Source organism: Equus asinus, chromosome 25, assembly GCF_041296235.1.
Source record: "Equus asinus isolate D_3611 breed Donkey chromosome 25, EquAss-T2T_v2, whole genome shotgun sequence".
Taxonomy (NCBI): domain Eukaryota; kingdom Metazoa; phylum Chordata; class Mammalia; order Perissodactyla; family Equidae; genus Equus; species Equus asinus.
Window position 1 is genome coordinate 23,251,041 of NC_091814.1, and position 16,901 is coordinate 23,267,941.

At 43.2% G+C, this 16,901-nt stretch overlaps 1 protein-coding gene and 1 long non-coding RNA gene across 3 annotated transcripts in view; one reads left to right on the forward strand and one right to left on the reverse strand.

Moving 5' to 3' along the window:
- Nucleotides 1-209: 209 nt before the first annotated feature.
- LOC123280706 (uncharacterized) lies at nucleotides 210-12,225 on the reverse strand. Of its 2 annotated transcripts, XR_011498260.1 has the most exons (4): nucleotides 11,979-12,225; nucleotides 10,021-10,143; nucleotides 3,600-3,810; nucleotides 210-3,467 (listed from the first exon to the last, which is right to left on the reverse strand). It is a non-coding gene; the product is annotated as an uncharacterized lncRNA (long non-coding RNA). The 2 variants fall into 2 exon arrangements; XR_011498259.1 differs by having other exon boundaries at nucleotides 210-3,810.
- An 877-nt stretch (nucleotides 12,226-13,102) lies between these two features.
- Nucleotides 13,103-16,901, forward strand: part of LOC123280657 (putative NBPF family member NBPF5) — a 33,242-nt gene continuing 29,443 nt past the window's right edge. Inside the window, exons 1-5 of the mRNA XM_070497512.1 lie at nucleotides 13,103-14,470; nucleotides 14,549-14,697; nucleotides 15,579-15,769; nucleotides 15,858-15,916; nucleotides 16,673-16,850. The gene's annotated coding sequence lies outside the window, so the exon portion shown is untranslated. The remainder of the gene's footprint in view (nucleotides 14,471-14,548; nucleotides 14,698-15,578; nucleotides 15,770-15,857; nucleotides 15,917-16,672; nucleotides 16,851-16,901) is intronic.

The following is a 16,901-nucleotide window of genomic DNA, read 5'->3' on the forward strand; positions in this document are numbered from 1 at the left end:
ACCTGTCATATATCTTACATACTTTTTTGTATACATGTATATAGTGACACAAAGTACATGTATCTTTCAAAAGTAGTCTCTTGAGCACTTAATTCCATAAAACCTTTCACCCCACTTGAGGGAAGAAAAAAAAAGTTGGAATTCCATCAGGCTGAACTTTTAGATACTTTAGAACTTTTAGAAATAATATGAGCAATATGTGGTGCTTAATGAAAGACTGTGGAGTTTCCTATTTTTCTATTATTGCAACCATTAGTGGCTTTCCAAGCCTTAGTTGTGTATTTGCCTCATGAAAAGTGAAGCCTGCTCGGTTCCTCCCAGAAGAAGCAGTGCAGAGAAATCATGCAAGAGATCATGGAAGCATAGGCTTGGTAGATGAGTCATTTTTCCCATTCTTTAGGGAATTTGCTGTAGGATCCCACAGTTATTCACTTCCTTGAAATTTCACGATAATGTGAGCAAGAGAGATTGTCATCCTTTCACTTTTTTTCTCAACTTTCTTATGGTCCCAAGAAGATTTCAAGCTTTGTTCCATGTATTTGGCATGTCCATTACCAACAGTTTTACCCAATTTTGTCTCTCCGAGTCATGAAAATCCTGAGGAATGTGGACTGGACTGATCTAAAAATCAGAGTTTTTCAGAGTAAAGCTCAGCTATTTCCAGCAAAAGGTCCTGAGCACAGGAAATATCAGTACCTAATGCACATTATAACACCTTTCTCATTTCCTGAGACTATGCTAATCTTAAAAGAAAAGGTTGAAAATTCTTTAACATTGAGAACTTTTGTTCCTCAAAAGATACCATCAATACAGCAAAAATAAAAGATGCACACTGAGAGAACATATTTGCCACACATATAACCAACAAAGGATTGGCATCAATTGGTGATAATATATAAAGAAATTTTACTGATGAATCAATTGATAAGAAGAAAAAGATAAACATCTAATAAAAAATTTCACAAAATATATGATCAAGCATTTCACACAAAACCCTCCACATATAGCCAGTAAACACATGAAGAGATATTCAGTCTCACTAAGAATGGAGAAATGCGAATTAAGAGCATTTAATTTGGAAAAATAAAGTCTGATAACACTAAGTTTTAAGGTGGATATGTAGTGATTGGAATGGTTATATATTGCTTTGGGGATGTAAATTGGTACAATTTATTTTTGGAAAAAATGATATCTTGTAAAGTTGAATATTCATAAACTCTAATGATCCATCAATTTGAATTCTAGTCATATACTCAAGAAAACTTCAGCACATGCGTACCTGGAGACACTTATAACAATATTCCTAGCAGCATGGTCCTTAATTGGGAAAAAAAAATCCTGGAAACAAAACAAATGCTCAATAACAAATGAGATAGTAAGAAACATAAACGGTGGTGTAGTCACATAATGGAATATCCATAGCCATGAAAATGGATGCATGGATGTGCAACAGCATAGAAGAATTGCAGTTACATAATATCATAGGAAAAAGCATGTCCCAAAAGACAACATTTAATATGATAGTATCTTTATATAGTCTGAAAACAGAGAAATTAATGTACCATTTAGGCATAAGTGTGACGTGCGAGCATGTGTGTGTGATTGTTAAAAAGTAATTTAAACAAACAACAGACGATAAACAGAGATTCAGACAATGGCTGCTTCTGAGGAAGAAAGCAAGGGTGGAGTGATGTCAGGGAGTTCATGGGTAGGTGTAGGTTATTAATAACATCCTAGCTGTAGGGTTATATAGTGGTTTATAAGTGTCCACTGCATTTCAAAAGGAAGGAGAGAAAGAGGTGGGGGAGGGAGACAGGAAGGAAGGAAGTGAGAGATGACTGACCTCGCTTCTATGCATTCCTGCTGTTTGTTGCAACCATAGACAAATGACCACTCATAGCATTTCATCATGAAACTTCTCAGGTAAACATTAGCATTGTTCACTGTGATTCAATTGTCCTCCTTTTGGAGGCACATAGAACACTGTGCTTCTTCTGTCTGAAGTTAAGCAGAGCCATGTGACTTGGTCTAGCCAAGAAACGTAAGCAGGAAGTGTCACTTTCAGGCTGAAATCTTGACAAGGCAGGGCAGGAGTCAAGGTACTCCTTTTCCAGCTTCAGGAAATATCTAAAATAGGCAGCACTGGCTTGTTGGTATGTTTATAGGTGATGAAGAAACTGACATTAGAGGTTAGAAATATGGCGCTTCTGTGTTATGGTGGCATGAAAAATGTGAAATCCATTGCCTGTGGTCTCAGGAAGTATGTTATAAACCTACTGCACTTGAGCTCTAAGAGAAGACATTAGTGAAACAATGTCAGCCCTGTGAGCCAGCTGCCTTGGCTGCCTTTGCTAATATGTTACAAAAGAGACGACCTTGAGAAAAAAGATGATCTGTTTTGCAGGCAGGAATGAAAGGAATACTGACTCTGTGACTTCAGCAGGTAAACGATATGGAAAAATTTCCTTGATAAAACATCTTCGATCAGGCCACACACACACACATATTCACATAAGCACTATATGTATATATGTATGAATACAACTCCCCAAATCCTTCTCTCCATCCATGTCAGTCAACAACGAGTATTTACTATTTGGTGTCTCAGACATGCAACATAGTGACATAGTGACACAGATACAACCTAGCAGCTGAGGGAGCTGAGAAAGATTGTTCCTACACTACATATCAAACTTCTTACATTTGACTAGCAAAATTTAGGGGAACAAAACAGTAAATTTTAAAATTATATTTACATTTAATAATATTCCAGATGTTCGTTCCTTGGGGGTTAACACAGGGCTTTATCCTCTGCCGAATACTGATTCGATACTATCGAGGCTACATGGCCAAAACGTACACTCAGTGACTTCTACCGAAAAGGTGTGTAACTGCTGGGTCAGACCTCTGGCAGTCCTGAAACCCGGGCCTGGCAGGGAGTTGTTGTGATTGCAACACAGGTTTGCCATGTCCTGATGCTCTGAAATACAGCACTGTTATAAGTTCCAAAATAATATTTGGGGTATAATAACATATGTTAGTGTTTTTGAAAAGTATGAAATCTGAATCAGTACATCTTAATATATATCCAGAGAGGTACATTCTGCAAAATTTCAAACTGAATAAAACTGCATTCCTTAAAAATATTTCACTATATCCATCCCTTGCTTAAAAGCCTATCATGGTTTTACCCCAGGAAATACACCGGAATTTCAATCTTGAAAAATATCATGGTGTACTGGAATACTGAAAGCGTGTTTTGTAATCACAACATTCCGGTGGCAGGCCCAGATTTTAGGCTTGGTTCTGGTCTATTCCTGCCATTGTTGTGTTGTTTTTAGTTCTTACTCCTAGACATCTGAATACTCTTTTCTCGTGTTAATCCATCTGGACCTATTGAGTTATTTGATTCATCTGAGGTGGGCAGAAGGAAGACCAAAATCTTTGGGACTGGTGGAAAGAAGCTCCTGGTGGAAGAGATGAGGAGAAGAAAAAAGAAAGGCATAAAATAGGAGGTCTAGTGAGTAGTTGTAAATCATGTTATCATAAAACAAACACTGAGTGAGCTCTGAACTCACATGAGTGCCTTGACCCAGTACCTTGAAATTCTGATTTAAATGTTCCGGTGTGGGGATTGGGTATCTGTATTTTCAAGAGCTCCACTAAGATGCAGCCAGGAATTGGAAGGACTACGTAAGGTCTCAGTCGCCACTATGGAAGTGTCCATGCATGTGACTGCTTCATAGGAGAGCTGAGCATCGGCCAGGGATGAAAGTAGCACTCCTCTCTCAACAGAACTCTTTGTGCAGCCTGGAGAAAACAGAAGAAGAAAAAGATAGACGGATGGGTTAGAAACATGTTCTCTGTGTTGGGAAGAAAGTTTCTCACAGTTTTTATACTAGAAGATACAGAAAGAAAGAAATATTACATAGAAACTCAGTGCACAAAAATGAATACCTCCCCTATTACAAGCAACAGAATTGAGCGCTTTCTTTTCTACTTTTAAAATGAAACCTGCGGTCCAGTACTCACTAAACTGATTTCACAGCTGACTAATTGGTTCAGACTGCAGATTGAAAGAACTATTTTTTATCAAATTTGGCCTTTTGCAAAATCCCAGTAAAGAATCTTAGGTCTCATTCTCCTACGCTGATCCTTTTTCACGCTCTTCTTTACGCTGGCACACAGTGTGAAGAGAGACTCTTCTCTCAGGAGAAGTTGGAAAAAAAAGTGAGGAGACTGTAATATAACTAAAACTAATGCTTTTTCACTTTCACTTCAGAGTTTTGTGGGTCATCTATTGAGAATATTCCTAGATATAGTGTCAGGTGCATCCTGGCATGAAATCACCTTCAAAGAATGCTGGTGTCCCTGGGACGAAAATGAGTGGGGCCCTAGTTACACTCCTTGCTCTCTTCTTGCTAATTCCATTTTGAGTTTCTCCTTTTGAGGTTCTTTCCTCAGTCCCTTTGGAGAAGAATTTCTCTGTAAAGGCTTACTCCTTCCTAGCTAAGGTGACCCAACAGCATCTACTCCTGTTGACTCCTCCAGATCAGAACCTTTCCTCTCACCTTCCCCAAATGGATGGAAAGGGCCTGAGGCCTGGGTTCCAGGGCCAGGGTGGTCAATAACAGGTCAAGTGGCTTCCCTTAGTCCTTAGCCCCTTGGCAGCACAACTCCTCAACTGTAAAATGTGGACTTGGATATATTCTGAGGTCCCAGTTGGCCCTCACATTCTAGGACTCTCCCATGCCTGCCCCTCCTCCTCAGAGCACTGGGATGTGGAGTTAAAGAGGGTGTGCTTCTCTGCCAAGGGTCCTCTCATTCCAACAGCAGTCTGTTTCTGAATGTGGGGGATGGATGCTAAGCACATCCCTCCCTGGGAGGGGTGGGAAAGCCATCACTTTGCTGCAGACTAAGGGGCTTCAGGAGTGAAGTGGCTGCTGAAGAAAGGCTGGTAGGGGTCTGGCTAAGGCTCTGCAGCTGCTCTGAGCTGGGATGTCACCAGGCTCCTGGTGGGGTGAGGACAGGGTGTCCCTCGATGCTGCACCACAGCCTGGATGGAAGTGCAGGGAGGTGTTTCTTCTACCTTGTGGCTCTCACTTTCCCCTTCAGCAGCCTGTGCTCCTCCTTCAGCTCCTCCCCTCAACAGGAGCTCAGCGTCCTGCTGGCCTCTGTCGCCACATAGCCATCCCTCCAGGCTCAGCTATCAGCAGGACCTGACAAAGACTCACATTGGATTTTTTTCCCTCTGTCTCTGTCACATATCAAGTACTTGCGGAACTGAGAAAAGATATTGCTGATTTGAAAGAACCTGCATCATAAAAAGTAGCTTTTCTGCTTGATGAAAAATCTAAAACAGCAAATCAAGCCCAAACAGAACCGTGAAGGGATCCTTTGCTGAGAATCAACATCACAACCACAAAATACTCTTCTTTTTTTGTTTTTTTAATCACCCAAAGGCCATAGTTTACATTAGGGTCTACTCTTGGTGTTGCATAGTCTGTGGGCTTTGAAAAATATATGACATGGATCCACCGTTATAGTTTCATACAGAATAGTTTCACTGTTCTAAGAATCCTCTGCGCTCTGCCTATTCACCCCCCCTCCCCTCAAACTGTGACAACCACTGACCCTTTTACTGTCTCCATAGTTTTGCCTTTTCCAGAATGTCCTATAGTTGAAATTACACAGTTTGTAGCCTTTTCAGATTGGCTTCTGTCACTTAATAACATGTACTTAAGGAACCAGGAGCAACTGGCAGAAGACAACATGACAAAGCGGGCGTTCTGTGCCACCAGCTGGGCTGTGCAAAGAGCAGACAGCACTAACTATGCAGTGCTCTTGCTGACAATGTTCAGCCTGAATTCAGTCATGAGGTAGTTCTGAGACAAGTGCAGAATTTACACCACTGAACAAGACAACTGGCCTCACCTCTACAAACAAGGTAATGTCACTGCCACCTAAAATAGCAAAAGTTTTTTGGTTCAAAAGGACTAAAGAAAGCTTTTTGGTTGTTTAGAACCCAAAAAGTCTCTTGCCCTTTTTGTCATCTTATTTGGGTGACATTGACTGTTTGAAGAAAGACAAACAGTCTACATTGTGTACTTGTCTGACCACTTCCTCATGACTAAGCTCAGGCCGACCCTCTCGCCAAGAGCCCTACGTAGTTAGTGCTGGGTGCTTCCTAGTGGAGCCCACCTGGAGACCAAGAATGTCCGGTGTGTCCACCTCTGTGACTGCCGTACTAGCATGGGTCACGTTGTTATGGAGGGGCCTACGAGATCTGTTCATTGTAAGGGCACATTTTTTCCTTTCTATAATGAGTAAGTAATTTGGTGAGTGGTACTTTGAGAGTGTGTGAATATCCTCTTTTCTAAAGATCTTTCTCTAAAAATTTTACCATCCATTAATGACCCCTCCTGTGTGTCAATTATCATATTCGTATTTGTACATTGGAAATTTTCTAATTCAGTCTTTCCCATAAACATGTATTTGCTGGCATTGTACCCTGAAAAAGAACATTACCACCCCCTTCCATAGCATTAAACTTTTTGTTTTGACTATCACTGTGGACTCATGTATTTTTTAAATTCAGTGTTATAAATCATTATCATCATGAATCATTGGGTGAATACAAATATAAATTAATAAAAATATTCTTTCTCTTCTTCATATTTATATCCCAAACTCACCCATATCTTTTGGCCTATATTAACCATGCACAGTAGATTGTATTTACTATATTTCTTTCTCTACCTTTTTTTTTCTAGAGAACATGTGATTTCTCGATTCATTGTAATGTTTTTATACAGAATATAGACTATCTTAATTGATTTGTATTGAGAAAATGGTTCCCATTGTACAAGCAACTCAAAAATAAATCATCACTCTGCAAACTAGCTTTTCGCCACTGAGGAAGTTCTGGCTAGGACCTCAGAGATGTTTAATAAGCTTGATACATAATTACTCAATGTATGACATTGGTATTAAGGATATTTTTAATAGCACTTGAAATCATTGCAATATGACTTTAGGCAAGTCTCTTAACTTTTATTAGGTTTCAATGACCTCAGTTTAAGAAGCATCTGGATAACTTTTTTTCCTGCGACAGAATATGCTTTTGAGCTCCCTCACACAGCAACATCATCCTGCAGTTTGTATGGGGGTGTGATGGAGGTGGGGTCCCAACTTTGAAAAGTCATCTGCCCGGTCCTTCCTTCACTCAGTCATGAAAGCTTAATGGAACACGTGGAGGTTGTGGCCATCGTCACCCTTGTGAAACCACCAGCCTAGACAATCCCAGCAGAGTTACAGAGACACACACATCAGGAGGACGTCCCACATTTCAGCCTCACCAACCGTGGGTAGGATGTACGTTAGGAGATGACTCTGTCTTGTGCCACACCTCTCTTCCTGACCCCAGATGCTGTGCCACTAAACACCACTGTACATGTGTGGCGTATATTCTTTCTGCGCCTGGTCAGGGCCTGTATTTTCCCACATACTTCAGACAAACACAAACATAGGTCACTGGTGTGTACCTACACAGGCAGATCCGGCAACACTGTTGCACAGAAACTGCCCTTCCATCCACTCCTGTTGAATATATTGCTTGTCCAAAGGCAGATACAATTACATCATCTGATTTACTACATGTATTCATGCAGATATATGTGAAATTTTTATATGCCTTTGACAAGTAGAAGAGATCCTATGGAACTGTAATGAAACTCGTAAGTTACATACACAGAATTCAATTTTTATAGAAAGTAAAAATCAAAACAAACTACACATATCAACGGAAGTTGAAGTAAGTAGACGGAGATGCCAAAATTCACTTCAAGTTATATGAAACCCAAAATGTTGCTGTGGGGGGAAATGGAGTCAACATTATATGGGATATGTTAAGAATAACACTAACAGGTGGTTGGGATAGATATCTTTGGTTGAATTAACTTATCACAAGCTAAGTAGAGTATATTCTCAAATTGACTCCACACTCTCAAAGGGAATGAAAAATTGGTAGAGAGTAAAAGAAAAACGAGTAAAGTTTTACATAATTCTTTGAGGAAAAGCATCGAGGACAATTCAAATTGAAACAGATTGATGCATGACCTCAATAGATGCCTCAGTAAAAGAAAGATGCTGAGAAATGTGGCTGCCTCAATGTTTTTCTCTGCACCTCCAAGCCTGAACAAGGAGAAGTTCTCAGATTTGAGAAAGTGTTTGGAAGGATCAGCACAGGGAAGCCAAAAGCTGAAAGGCGCTGAGAAGGATGGTCTCCTTCCTTAGAGACCTTCACAGAGGATCAGAGCAGCCTTGGAGCTCCAGCATAGAGAGCCTTGTGCTTTGTGGTCAGCAACTCTACGGTGGTGTGGGGTCTGATAAAGCTTCCTGACTTACAGATGACCTCATTTTAGGGGACCTTGTTTCCACCAGAAGAGAAGAATCGCAGCCTCTCACCTCCAGCGTTATTAAGAACAACTTTGTTTTCAATAGATCGGTTTGTTGTTCACTTATTTCTCCTCCCACCCACTTTGGGACCCTCCACTTCCTCCTCAAGGCTGTATCTCTCCTTGCCTCCCACCCACAGTCATCTCCAGAGCCCAAATGACTAAGGAAGCAGTTATCCAGACGCCACGCAGTAGGGCTGGCTCTTCTCTTGGGAGCTGCCTTTGTGGGGCCATGTTCAGATGGGGCCTCTTTAGTGACCTGACATCTTTAAACCATTCTTTCCATTCAGCTCATCCACATGGATCTGGAGAAAACTGGGTCATTGATAAGATGCCTCATGCATCTCTTCCTCATCTCTTTCCATAGAAGAGGCAGTAACTATGCTCTTCCAAGAAAATATTCTGGGGGCCAGCCTGGTGGCGTAGTGGTTAAGTTCGCATGCTCCGTTTCATCTGCCCGGGGTTCACAGGTTCAGATCCTGGGTGCAGACATACACATCACTCATCAGGCCATGCTATGGAAGCATCCCACAGACAAAAGAGAGGAAGACTGGCACAGATGTTAAGCTCAGGGTGAATCTTCCTTAAGCAAGATTGGCAATGGAGGTAACCTCAGGGCCAATCTTCCTCAACAACAACAACAAAAATCCTCCCCTGAGTGCTGAGAACCTCCAGCAGTAAGATGAGAAGAGATAAACCAGAGCTGGACAGAAAGAGCTAAAGGTTCAGATGGAGGAATCTACTCTGGGCCCTCCCGGTAGGATCCCTTCTCTGAAGGAGCGAAGCTTCCTGCCAGAAGCCACCAGGGACAAAGGACTTGCACTACAACTGCTGAGTCCTTCTCCCTTGTTTGGTTTGCTGTATAGGTCTTTACTTTCAGGTAAAATTCACTATACATGCACACCAAGTACATAATTCACATTATAACTTTTGAGGGCCCTGGGCACTTTGTCTTCATGGGTCCCTTCATGCATAAACCATTAAAAAGTATATTCTACCACTGTTGGTATAAAAAAATGTATTATTACTATTATATGTTAAAACATTGTCTTTGACCTAAAAGAACACTGCTTTTCATCTGATTTTAAAATAAATTCAAACATTTTCCTGTGCCTCTGGTGTGGATCCCTATGGCCCCCTGTGTGCCATCATGAGATGGAGGAGGAAGGGGAGGGGGTGGAGAGGGAGGATGTGGGAAGAGTAGGAGGGGCAGAGGAGGAGGAAGAGGGGCAAAAGGAAGAGGAAGCAGAAGAGGATGGAGAGCTCAATGCCAAGGAGATGCAATTCCCTGGCCCCAGAATGGCAGCCCCTGTCTCTCTGGAACTCCCCCTTACCAGATTCTGCACACCACCACCACCCCCCCCCCCCCGCCCCCGACTCTGGTCTCTCTTCCTCCAGCCTCCCTTCTACCCACAGGAGCAGCCTCTCATTCCTCGTCCCACGCCCTGATCCTGAGGATTCTTTCCTTTTCCACTCAGTCTCCCCAAGCTTAGGCCCAAGTCCTTCACCCAGAGCAGGACTGTCCCCTCCCAACCACCGGCTCTCCAGGCCTTTACGTGCCAACCTTTGTCTTGTGGTTCTGCAGAGTCCAAAGCATAAACACCTCCCAGGAGAAAAGGAAGTGTGGGCCAGGTCTCCTCGTGGAGTCATGGGTCCCCCTGCTGAACTGAATCCAGCCATCCCGGCTCTTTCCAGTTGGATTTGTGAAGATGTCAACATTGAATGAGCGGGGAGAAGGGACACAGAAAACACACTGATGAGTACTTTAACATGTACTCATGGATGTACCTTCCATCTGTATATCCAATACATCACCTGCATTCAGTTTTGTTTTATTCCATTCATATGAATTGGATAATCTGCATGCTTTGCTTTATACATTTTCTTTTCTTTTTTCTTTTTTTCCTCAGAAGTCTTGGATAGGCATAACACAGGACCCCAGAATTTTTGTTGTGTAATCTACCATGCCCAGGACACCTGCACAAGAAGGACCATAGGCTTGTTGTGTGAAAGATCCACAGACTATAAACAACCAAAATGTCCACCATCAATAGAATGGATAACTAAGTTGTGGTCTATTTCATTAGCAACCACAATGGAAGAATCACTGATGATTGTTAAATACATAAGTCTTAGTGAACAAAGCCAGGCAGGAGAGAATATATGCTATATGATTACAGATTAAAATCCAGACCTGTGAGGAGTGTGTAATAAACAAAATTATCAAATATGTGAACAAAGAATGAAACATCATGAAAATAAGGTTGAGGTTACTGCTAAGGCCAGGGAGGGAGATGTTATCAGGAAGAGGCATGTGGGAAGCTTCTGGAAGCCTCGTATGTTTGAGGTATTGATCTAGGTGGGGGTTATGTTAATTTATAGCCATAATTTACATTTTATGCAGCCTTCTGTATATTGTGTTACACAATTAAAGAAAAACTATCATTCTGTCAATGTACATCATGCCAGGAAGCGCAAACTATGCTAAGTGAGCAGTTGGGTTATCTTCATCTGCACAACACTGTGAGGTGTGGGGCACCATTACAGCCATGTGACCCACGAGGAAATCATAGGATGTAGCCCCTTGTCCCAACCAGACCAGTGGTGGCACCAGGACTGGAGGAGGCCATGTCTGACAGAGACAATGCTGGCAACCACAGCGCTGACCTATCGTCCCTGGACCAACAATGGTATCTCTGAGGAGCTTGGAACCCAGTGCATTCTAGAGCCATGGAATGAAGTGTCAAGCTTTTTGGAGTAGAGGTAGGAATAGAGAATTTTCCTACCTCGAGGAGCCTTTCAAAGCAGGAAGTGTGTGTGATAACCATGGCAGAGAAGGGAACTTCCCAGTTACCCCCAGGTATTATGAGGGCCCGTTGGGCAGAGCTCCTCAAGGACAGGATTGCCAGAGCATTCCAAATATCTCAGAGCCATTAGACAAGCAATGCCCAAATGCAGAGGTGAGGGGATGGTGGTCTCCAACAGAAGTCAACAACCTGGGAAAGAACATACAGCCAGAGAAGAGGCAGAACCTACAGAAAATGGCCTGAGGTTCCCAGCAGCCACTTTCTCAGGTGTCCCCAAAAGCTCACCCTCCATGGAAGCACATGGGAGAAACACACACACACTCGCTCTCAGAGCAACAACAAAGGAAAAAACAATAGCTGATGCCAACAGTAGCAAAGCAGCAGACAGTGGAGACAATGGACCTGGCCAAGGCTGTTCTTCTTTAGAGTCTGTGGCAGGCTTTACGCAATATACGGGAGAGAACCTCACTGTCCACAGCAGGGAGTCAGCGGAAGAGCTAGAGTGGTAAATTTGAAAGGAAGGAAGAACAGATGGGGAAGAACCAAAAAGTAGAAAACGGAGCTAGAAGCTCGGGATCAAGGCAGCTCTCCTGGACTCCCAAATAGAATAAAACCCATACACCATAACTCCCCACCACATATTACAAAGTCAATTTGGTAGAGTCAGGAAAATGGCAGAGAGAAGAAAATATGAGGGATAATCGAACCAGCTTACCCTCAGGAAGCACAGCCATTTGGGGGATATCTGGGGAATTTGAAAACTTGCTTTCTGCCGCCCTGGCATACCCTTACATTCCTTACGCCGTCCACTCACCTTCTCTAGAACCACCCCCACCGCCCTGCCCCCTGTAGCCCCCCAGAGCTCCTCTACACAGAACTTGCACTCAAATTCATGCAACAGTCCTTGACTCGGTCCCAGTGGCTCAGGAAGTCTCCTAGAGCAGGAGTAACGGACGTCTAAACAGCTGGCCCCGGAGCCGCGTCATCCACATGAGACACGCTCCACGCAGGACAGCGCCGGCGTTACTTTCCTTCCGGCCCATGCCCCGCCCCCTGCCCACAACTTCCCCGCCCACTCCACCTTCCCAGCCAATGGCGGTCAGCAGACATAACAGGAAGTGACGTCCTCACCCTCCAGGTTTTGGCTGCCTGTAGAAGGTAAGGCCTCCTGTCTGTTGTTTTCTCTTCATCCAGAGATAAACTTTGAAAAAGAGCTCTTGAAAATGAAAAGCACAATAGTAGCGTAAGAACAACAACAACAAAGATTTGCAGGATCATGCCGAGGACGTATGCCAGAGATCAGAGCGAAAATTTTAAGGGACTAAAAGGGGAAGAAAGCTACTCGCAAAAGGCGGGTCTGGTAAGTCCATGTTCGAGGAACAGGATTTCCAGGAACAAAGAGCTGTTACCACAGTCACAAGCTCACCACGGAGAAGGAATTGGGAGCAGCATCCCGCAGTTTAGTGGGAAGAGGCAGGGAGGGAAGGGCCACACACCTTTGTGGCAGGAGACCCCACAGAGCATGCCAAGTCCTCCATGCCTTTGGCCTCGGCTGCTGGGCACCAAAACCAGGTAAAGGCCTTTGCTACAGGATCCAGAGAAAAACATTCTAAAACACTATTTAAATTGGGTGGGATAATGACATCTTTATTTTGATTAATCTCTTTAAGAAATTGACACTTAATTTAATTAATTGTTTTATTGTGGTAACATTAGTTTATAACATCATGTAAATTCCAGGTGTACATCATTATATTTTGACTTCTGTATAGACTGCATCGTGTTCACCACCAAAAGTCTAGTCGCCATCTGTTACCATACACACGTGCCCCTTTACCCTTTTCACCCTCTCTCCATCCTCTTCCCCTCTGGTAACCAACAGTCTGTTCTCTGTATCTATGAGTTTGTTAGTTGTATCTTCCACATATGAGTGAAATCACTTCCTTTTGAATGTGGGTACATGAGAGTACTGTAACTTTGTCACCAACAAAAAATTCCAATTCTTATGATATCACGTTATGGTAGCTATAGATATGTCCACAGGATTCTTGGGCTCTTTCTCTGGAGCTGGCCAAATGTGCCAAGGCAGAAGAGCCCTGGCTGAGGAAGCTTGGGGCTAGAGAGACGTTGTCTAGAGGATCAGTGCCTGCCTTCAGCTGGGTAATCCATGAGCTCCTTCATCTGTTAACTGAAGGGTTGGTGGTTCAAGCCCAGTTGGTCATACTGGGTTTTGACCGATTCCAGGTTCTTTTCAGATCTGCTTGGGCTGCACATTTTCTCTTAACTAGCTTGTCTCTTAACCTTATCCTCAATCTCCGTACTTTAAATCAGACGTGGAAAAATCCTGCTTGAACTTGCAAGGTTCATGTTAGTTACTGAAGGGGCTTGGTAGAAAGAATTTTGTTTTAGGGGTAACAGCAAGTTTTGGAGTTCCAGAGCCTACGTTTCTTACAGACTGTGTGAATAATCTTTCTTCCCAAGGCTGGGTTTTTACAGCTGCTCGTTTCTGGAAACCTGATGTCAATACCCTGAAGTTAAACCATCAGGAAGACACGTCTTATTGAACAAGTTGCATTTTTTATTCTTTGCAGCCAGAAAAAACACACCCCGTGGTCTAACCTATGAAAGGACTTGGGCTTCGGTTGGGTGATTTGGGGAGGATGGGAGGAAGCAGAGTGTGCCCCCTAGTGAATAGTGTGGTCCGCACGGGCAGTTCTATGATTGGAGTAAAGAGGTAACAGTCATTTCCTATGGAAAGAGGAGGGTATTTGGGATTTTGTAGATTGCACAGTGAACTTGCCTTTGTCTGTGCCTGGACAGAATTATGAGATAGCATTGTTTTGTCTCATTTTTATCTAGATTTTGGAGTAATCTTGTGTGAGGCTGATGTTCTACGTCTGAGGTGATTTCTGACAGGAGAACTAAACAGTCAGGCTGTGTGTCAGAGCAGTGCAGCTGGGCAGCATAAGCTATTTTCTATCTCACTGGAAATCCCTAAAATAGAGAAGAAGGCAGAACACTCCAGTCTCACAAGCTGTAGGGGCAAACCTGGCTGGGTAACAGTGTGACTTTGACGAAGTTTCTTGACTTGTCTGTGGCTTGATTTCTCCTTTTAACATGTGTCGGATAGGAGTTCTTCCTGCCTGGTTTGTCCCAGGTTTACATGAGACGTGCGGGTGAAGCGTGGAGCCCAGAGCCTGGCACATAGTGAGTACTCAGCACATAGTAGCTCTTGCCTTCCATCCCTATCAGCATTTCTTTGATCTGCCTTGTTCTTTTGAACAGCTGCGGGCCCTTTCAGCGTGCGGATGGAGCATGACGAGTCAAGGTTCTCCAACTGAGGAACATGAAATTGGTTCCAGTGTTTATTTTTACAAACAGTGCTGCAGTGGACGTGTGTAGATCTGTATTTATACATCTCCATCACCGCCTGTGTAAGTGTTTCTCTAGTATATACTCCTGGAAAGAGAATTGCTCAGTTTAGAAATATGTTTGTTTATTCCTCCCCTGTGGCCTTGCAGCGAAGCTTTACCAATTCATATTCCGAATTATTTAGGAGAATATTCTTGTCTCCACCCTCTTGCCAACACTGGATAGCATTTATTTTTGCCAACACCTATCACTTATTTTTGCCAACAATTAACCCCTTATTGAGAGATTTACCCAATAACTACACTCATTGGCATAACTTATCTGACATCCTGGGAAAGCTGAAATCAATATGATTTTTCTCTATGCTCTTCTGTTTTCTGACTGCTGTGTTCTCTCAGATGATCTGGGCCAAGAGCAGTGAAAACATATCCCTCTTACTTGTTGGATGCTACTGCCTGTGGGTTCACACGCTGTTCTGGATTTTGAGGGTGAGGGGCTGGTTCACAGGAGAGGTTTGAGGTTGGGCTTACCTAACTTCCCTTGACAGACAGGCCAGGCTCGAGCAATTGGGAACTCAGTCATTCTGAAAAGTGAGGTTTCCACGATGGGGCTTGAGAAAAATACAAATTGGTAAACAGAGACGTTTGAATTTTCATTAGAATGAGACTTTAAAAAATAGATCTTTTCTGTATTCCCAGTCCAAATAAGTGGGGAGATTGCATTCAAAGGACTTTGTCTGGGGAACTTGCTCTAGCGGCGGCTCTCTTGCTCTCCTTGAATTGGTCCGCCCATGCTGGTAACTGGCACTTGCTATAACACCTTGTCTGGCGAGTTCAGGAGAACAAGGAGCTTAACATAATCTGCAGTAGGAAACAGAGACAGCTGATGGATTCGTAGACATTGTTACGTGGAGTTAAGTGTTGTATCCTCTTTATTCTTTTAGAGGTCTGCTTGGTAACGTGAAAGAGACGTTCGTCCAGTGCCTGAAATACCCTTCACAGTGTGTTCCCATTACAAGGGCTTGGGAATAGTCACCTGAAGTGAGCACACCATTTCTACCGTGGTCTTTGATTTTTTTGCTTTGTAGGGATTAGCATACATGTTTCTGAAAATTGAAAAGTCAGGAGAGTAGAGGTAAGTATCTGAATTAGTTCCTTATTGATGCATATTAACAGATTACAGAAAGAGTGGTGTGAAACATCACACATTTGTTGTCTCACAGTTCTGTGGATCAGAATTCTAGAATGATGTGGCTGCGCTCTCTGCTGACAGAATTGGTTGGTATGTCCTCCCCACCTGAGTAGGTCTGATATCGATCATGTTGTGGTTCTATGTCACCTGAGAGGCTGCCCTCATGATCCATTGTTTATCCCTGTCCCTCTTTATTAATATGATTTCTGGCAGTCACGGCATCTTTCAGCTCACCAAGGTGGCTTAGGAGAAAGCCTAGCTCTGTGGAACCCCAGAACTGACCTCTGCCATATGTTTCTCCAAGAGGAGGCTAAAATAACAGAGGTCTTCATCAAAAATGACTCCTATGAGGGCTGACATCCCCCAGTGATCAGAGCAGAGGAGAAAATCAAAGGACAAGGGAGACACTAAAAGTCCAGACTGGGAAGCAGAGTCCTCTTTGCGTCCCACATCACTTAGGAACTCTTCCTGGACACGGGGACGTTTCCCATTGAAAGGTGACCTTGGACAAGGGACGTGCAGTGCTCAAAGCTGAGTCATTCTTCTTACCAATGGGAGTCTCAGAGTCTCCATCCTAGGCTTTTTAAAATTTTTAAATGATGAGGCTTTTTCCTTGTATGAGAATCTCCTTGGAATTTTTGTCTGAAATGTAGTTTCTTGGGCCTTGTCCCCATAAGTTTTAAACAAGCACCGCGTTGACTCTGACGTAGGGGTTCTTTAGCTCTGCAGCTGGTGCCCAGGGGTTAGAGCCCTGTCTGCTGCTTGATATCACGTTCAATCATCCAAAACTGTAGTGGTCAATGCAGCTTCTGGACTTTACATTCTACATTCTTCTCTCTTGTACAGGTGATAGACGTGCTCAAAGCAGGCAATGAAATCATCCACTGAAGCATGTGTGGTCCACGGTGGAGCTGGTGTTTGAATCTTCCGCTGCCTTTCCTCAGGCTGTGTCTTTATTGCTTCCGCTCACACCTGGAATAGGATTTGAGTGGAAATGTGATTGGAGTAGAAGGCATCAGGGAGGGTTAGTTATTCTTGGAAACTGTTATTTACCCATTTGATAAATATTTACTGA